This window comes from Camelus ferus, chromosome 10, assembly GCF_009834535.1.
Source record: "Camelus ferus isolate YT-003-E chromosome 10, BCGSAC_Cfer_1.0, whole genome shotgun sequence".
Taxonomy (NCBI): Eukaryota; Metazoa; Chordata; class Mammalia; order Artiodactyla; family Camelidae; genus Camelus; species Camelus ferus.
Window position 1 is genome coordinate 45,755,512 of NC_045705.1, and position 5,350 is coordinate 45,760,861.

Here is a 5,350-nt window from a genome sequence, read left to right on the forward strand (position 1 = left end):
CTTAAGTCTCCTTATTTAATAATGACTTTTTGTATGCATGGGCCTTTATTTCTTGATGTGAATTTTTGAGTAATTTTCTTCAGTTCCTGGAAAATTCAACTAGAATTTTCATTAGGATTGCATTGAATTCGTAGATTAATTTGGGGTAGAGTCAATATTTTTATAATATTATGTCATCCTATCAGTGAGCCAGGAACTTCACTTCATTTATGCAAATCACCTTTTAAGGTGTTTACTGGAGGTTTGAAATCTTCTCCATTCTGGTGCTGTGTCTTCCTGGCTAAATTAATCCCTAGGTACTTTACAGTTATGGTGTTACCATGAAGGATTTATTACCATTAATCCTATTTTCCATTTGGTTATTTCTGCTATGGGGAAATGCTGTTGGTTTTTGGATCAAGTGTTGTGCAACCTAATTAAATTTCCTTATTGATTCTAGTAGTTTGTTGATTTTGTGGGGTTTTTTTGAGGTCAAAGGTTACATTAACTACAAATAATGACAGTTTTATGTCTGCTTTTCTCATCCTCGTATTTCTTATTTCCAAAAATTTTCTCTAGCATTTGCCAGGACTTCCAGAACTGTGTTACACAACAGTGGTAATAGTAGCATTCCTTCCTCATTCCAGATCCTCAAAGGGAATGCATGAAAGGTTTTTCCATGAAATAAAATATGTGCTGTAGCTTTTTGGCAAATAACTTAATAAAATTAAGAAATTCAATTTTCATATATTGTTTGCTAAAGGATTTTTAAAAGGAAATCATAAATATGCCTTTAGCTTTATCAAATGCTTTATTAATCAATTGAGATAATATTTTTCTCCTTTAGACTATCATTGTGGTGAATTATATTGATTTTGTAATTTTGGCCCATTTTTACATTCCTAGAATAAACCACACTTATCCATGACACATTTTTAATACTCATATTTTGTTTGGTAATGTGATGCTGTTTTGAATTTTTGCTACTTTGAAATGAAATGGAATTACTGTTTTCTTGTATTGCCCATCTCTTGTTCTGGAAGCAAGTTACTCCAGCTTCTTTAAAATGAACTGTCCAACTTCATTCTTTACCAGTTTTCTACAATAAGCTGTATAACATAGAATTAACTATCCCTGGAGATTTTTAGCAAACTCCCATTAAAAAGTATCTGGTCTCAGCGGGGAATACTGGAGACGAAAAGGTTTTGACAACCACTTCAACTTATCTAGTACTTATTTGGCCTCCTAAAGTTGTCTATGTCTCTGCGTAAAAAAGATGCTTATCTAAACAAACACCTTTGAGGGTGTTCATTCATCTAAATTAACAAACGGTGTGTCATTGTGAGTTGATTATACTGAGATCTGAGAACGCTGACTCCACATTAAGCCCACACTTGAACCAGGAAAGGGGACTCAGATTAATCTCTTTTGGTCTATACAGGGAATCCGTCTGTCTCTGTGAGCTGGTCTAACCAGCTCAGAATAATGCTGCTGAAGGGTTTTTGTGCAGAGGAAGGCTGCAGTCACTGAAAGGAAGGATCATCGTTGTGTCGTGCCGTGTCTTGCTGTCATCACTGTTGTTGTTGATTGCTGTCTTGTGGCTTCTGCCGGAAGAATGCAGGTGCAGCCTTAGCTGTGAGGCAGCAGCAGTTGGCTGAGCGGAGAAACGTGGTAAATCTGTTCACTCAGATGGTTGTTTCTAGGTTTGAGCATCAGTTGTGTTAGACTCCTGTGTGATCCTAGGAGAGGGTCATTTCCTTATGACACTTGCAGTCCAGCAGAGGGGGTTTTCCCACACTTTTGGAGCGGGGGCAGGAGAGGAGCCCCCCAGAGCAGAAAAACACCCACCTCTTAACAGGTTGCCTTGCCTCCAAACTAGGGAGCTGCTGCCCTCTAACACATAAACATATAGGTGTAGGTCCTGGTCTGGGGAAGGCAGAGCAGCGGTGTAAAAAATGTTTCCTTTTCTGATGTAAACATTTCCCCCTATGTTTTGCTTTCTTGGGGGAGGAAATGCAGCCATAGAAACAAGAGAGTACAGAAAAATTTAATATTTCTTCAGTTGTTTGAATGTAATATTCTCTTTTAATCTCCCTGAGTGAAATGGAAAATGGGGAATGGGGAAGCCAGGCTTTCTGGTGCTGAAACTGTGTATTTGTAGAAGCTGCTCTTGCCTCAAGGGTTGGTTTCTTAGTATCTATAAGGACACAGAAGAGGACTTGTGGAATTTGGAATTAGATTGATTCTATGTCTTGTCTATTGGGAGTGAACATGAGGGTGCAGATGTCTTTTCAACTTACTGTTTTCATTTCCTTCAGCTAAATACCCAGAAGTGGAATTCCTGCATCATTTAGTCCTATTTTTAGAACTAATATTTTAGGTAGTTCTGTATTTAACTATTTAAAGATCCTCCATACTGTTTTCCATAGTGGCTGCACAAATTTACATTCCCACCAACAGCACAGGAGGGTTCCCCATATCTCCACATCCTTGCTAACACTTGCTATTTCATGACTTTTTGATAATAGTCATCTTAACAGGTGTGAGATAATATCTCATTGTGGTTTTGATTTGTATTCCCCTGATGGTTAGTGATACTGAGCACCTCTACATGTGTCTGTTGGCCATTTATATGCCCTCTTCAGAAAAAAAAAAATGTCTAGTCAGATTCTCTGGCCATTTTAAATCAGATTCTTTGTCTTTTTGCTATTGAATTGAATAATTTTTTTTTTGGATATTAGCCCTTTATCAGATTTATGATTTCTAAATATTTCCTCCCATTTTGTAGGTTGCTTCTTCATTTCATTGACAATATCCTTTGCTGTGCAGAAGTTTTTTGGTTTGATGAGCTCCACTTGCATAATTTTGCTTTTGTTGCCTCTGCTTTTGGTATTAAATCCAAAAATTTTTTGCCAAGGTCAACGTGAAGGAGCTTACTGTCTATGCTTTCTTCCAGGAGTTATACAGTTTCAGGTCTTCCATTCAGTTCTTTAATCCCATTTGAGTCAAGTTAAGTTAAAGCTGTAAGACAGTGACCCAGTTTCCTTCTTTTGGATGTGTCTGCCTACTTTTCCAACACCATTTATTGAAGAAACTGTCCTTTCCCCATTGTATATTCTTGGCTCCTCTGTCATAAATCACTTAACCATATATGTGTGGGTTTTATTCTGGGCTCTCTGATCTGGTCCATTGGTCTATGTGTCTGTTTTTATGCCAATACCATACTGTTTTGATTACTATAGTTTTGTCATGTACTTTGAAATGAGGAAGTGTGATGCCTCCAACTTTGTTCCTTATTCTCAATATCACTTTGACTATTTGGGATCTTTTGTGATTCCATACACATTTTTGGATTGTTTGCTCTATTTTTGTGAAAAAATGCCTTTGGAATTTTGATAATGATCGCATTGATTGCAGTGGAATCAATAATCAGTAGATTGATTTGATTAGTATGGACATTTTAACAAAATTTATTCTTCCAACCCACAAGAACGTATTAAAAATTTTTTATTGTAATGATGCTGGATTAAATAATTATTTTAAAAACCAGTAATATTTTAAATAGTACATGAGTTGTGGCCTTAAAAATGCTCACAAATATTCTCACCTAGATACTAAATAGTAGTGTCATATCAGAGTAGTTCATATCAGAAAGAAAAATCTGAAGACTTAAGAGAAAAAGAATGCAGATGGAAATTCAAGTAAATTATTAACTATAACAAATGGAGGATTTTAGATACAAAAGATTATATACTCAACATTCCATGTTCATTATCCTGTGTTGGCTTTTCCTTTTCCTTTTTGTAAGTTTTGGACTTCCCAAGCCAACATCTCTTTCTCTCAATGCTACCTGGTGAGAGTCCAGGGCTTAGCCTTAGAAAGACTGCGGGTCCACCTAACTGCTGGTGAAAGAAGGCCTAGCAAGATAAGGAGAGACTATCCACTTTTCTCCTGCAGCTTGAAGACATACAAATGGTTTTCTACATCAAAAACTGTTATTGCAACAGTTATTTCTAACAAAGAAAACTTGAAAGACACCCAGACTTCAGAGAATGCTGCTATAGCCTATAAAATTAAACCTTATCTTTAAAACTGTGATTCTGATTGGTAATTTAATTTATTAATGTGTTAATAATATGTGGACTTGGTAATAATACATTAATTAATCTCTTTGTCTTCTAAAAAGTATAATTATTATGAGTTTTCTTGGTAAAGCCGGAAGATTTAAATTGTATTAAGTGCTTTATATGTGCCCAGAACTGATCCAAGCCCCTTTCAGCGTTAATCATTTAATCCTGAAAACAATACTATGAGTTCGGTATCCTTGTTTTCCTCATTTTATATTCATGGAACTGCTCATGAGATTTTCCTGCTGTTCCTCTGAGTCTGGGATTTAGGTCTTAGATGCTATTCATGGTCATGGTGTCCTGTGGGGCCTTTTCCTTCCTTCCTTCCTTCCTTCCTTCCTTCCTTCCTTCCTTCCTTCCTTCCTTCCTTCCTTCCTTCCTTCCTTCCCTCCCTCCCTCCCTCCCTCCTTTCTTTCTTTTTCTTTCTTTCTCCTTCTCTCTCTCCCTCCATCCCTCCCTCCCTCCCTTCCTTCTTCTCCTTTTCTATTTTTGTTTGTTTGTTTTGTTTTCTGATTCTTCATAGCCTTCATTTCTTCTCTTCCACTTAAGTGTAACAGAAAAAGTGGAGGTCTCTTAGGCCTCTCACTATCCTTGTTACATGTGGCTACTAAAGCAGGGGTACCACCTAATTTACTGTGTAAACCAGGTCACTTTTGAGAGTAAAGCTATTTGCTAATTGTCACTGTTGACAATTGAGCTGGGACAATAGGTGCTAACAGACACCGTGTCTGCAAACCTGGACACAGTGACTCATGGAGACTCTTGGGAAATCTCTTTAAGGCCTGAAAATTCTGATATCACCAGGACAGAATAGCGTTCTCTTGCAAGAGAAACATGTGAAAATAGCTGACTGCCACCATTGTCCATTATTCTAAGCATGGCCCTGCAATGAACTGTGTGTCCCTTCCAGGAAGACAGAGTACACTACATAAAAAGGGAAAAGGACTTGCAATGCTTGACTTGGTGTCTAGAAACTGTACTTGCTTTCTCTCTAATGAGTCTATCAAAGAGGAAAATGACTGCAATGACGTGAGAAAGTGGGGGGTGGGTTTCCAGCATTGAGTGGCTCCAAAGAGAGTAAAAGAACTGTAGCAGGCTATGCTCGCCAGCCCATGATATCTGCCTTGAGGAAAGTAGGAGATGGGGTGTGGACCTCACAGCCCTCCTCCACGAAGCAGCCCCCCATGCACGCCGGTGGCCAATGGCTGTGGATGGTTGACAACTTCCCCTTCTCCCCACCATGT